At 26.5% G+C, this 1,405-nt stretch overlaps 1 non-coding gene across 1 annotated transcript; it reads left to right on the top strand.

Moving 5' to 3' along the window:
• The first annotated feature begins 1,045 nt into the window (after positions 1-1,045).
• Positions 1,046-1,127, top strand: Trnas-cga (transfer RNA serine (anticodon CGA)). The gene has a single exon. It is a non-coding gene; the product is annotated as a tRNA-Ser (tRNA).
• The last annotated feature ends 278 nt before the right edge of the window (positions 1,128-1,405 follow it).

A 1,405-nucleotide genomic window follows, 5' to 3' on the forward strand; every position in this document is an offset into this window, starting at 1 on the left:
CTAAATCGCTAATACAAAAATGTGCTTGTGGAGTTCAATTAAACTCTTCTTCTGAACTAAAACAGAAAATAGTTTACTGCGCAAATAAAAGTATATATAATATTTGTGTATTTTAGTTGGATTAGAATCGATTTTTTGTATCGATTTTTAAGCTGTCACTAAGCCAGTGCTCATTAAATTATTGAGAAAATATTTCAAATCATGTACGAAACATGAATTTTATTTTCTAATATTAAACATAATACTATTTATAATAATTTTTGATATCGATTCTTAAGTTGTTACTAAAGATGTTATCATTAAATAAGTAATTCCTTTTTGAAGTCTTGTATTAATCATTTATGATAATAACAATAATAAAATATCATACTATTAGAAAGAATAAGCCATCATTTAATATTATTAATATTGACACAATCACGGTAATATTATTTCGAGAAAGCAAATTAACTTTTAACAATCTTACAAATTTCATCTAAATGAAAATAAAATATTTAGAGTCTATATCTTTACTATTTCTTTTAAAACATATAGAGCTGAATGCGTTAATTAAATATGATACGTTTTTTGGTCCTAAAACTTTCAGATTTTCTCCTTTTATTAACAAGAATTTGCGTCTTATTTCAAATGTTCCTGAAATCAAGATATGTTTTCAATCATTAGGATTTTCATGTTCTTGACACACTTTTTAGACCAATATTCTAAGTACTATTAAAATCTTTAATGCGTTTACCCAAATAAACCTTATATTGGTACCTCAATAGATCTAACTTTTATAAATCTATTTGGTAGAATTTGTAGCTAAGTTTTGATGATTTATCATTAATTTATCAGTAGAATGTATCATAGTAATATTGTTTATAAGCAGTCGCAATCAGTTTATCTTTACTATTTACCCAACTAATCCTAATTCAGGACTTAAGCGCAGTCCCCGTTATTGCAATTTCCCTTGACACTGCGTTCTCGCTTGGTTCTATAAATAGAACAATGCTGAACTGTTGCGACCTGAGTTCATTATGCACAATTGGCAGGAGGGAAGATCGCAGCAGTCGTGGCCGAGTGGTTAAGGCGTCTGACTCGAAATCAGATTCCCTCTGGGAGCGTAGGTTCGAATCCTACCGGCTGCGAAAGACGATTTCACTTTTTTTAATTTGACTATTTCATTTTAAAATACAAGTATGTTGGAAAAAGTGTTGAATATTATTCAATTTTAGTATTAGCTATGAATTTTTTATTGGCATTACAACTTAAATTATTTGAAGTAAAAATTTTATAGTAAATATAGTGTGATTCTTCATTAACTTTATGAAATATATATATATTTTTTTAAGTAAATATTTTATTGTAAATATAAGGTGAAATTAATAAACTTTTTTAAATTTAACTTTATTTTTTTAATAAATAT

Source organism: Drosophila sulfurigaster, chromosome X (assembly GCF_023558435.1).
Source record: "Drosophila sulfurigaster albostrigata strain 15112-1811.04 chromosome X, ASM2355843v2, whole genome shotgun sequence".
Classification (NCBI taxonomy): Eukaryota; Metazoa; Arthropoda; class Insecta; order Diptera; family Drosophilidae; genus Drosophila; species Drosophila sulfurigaster.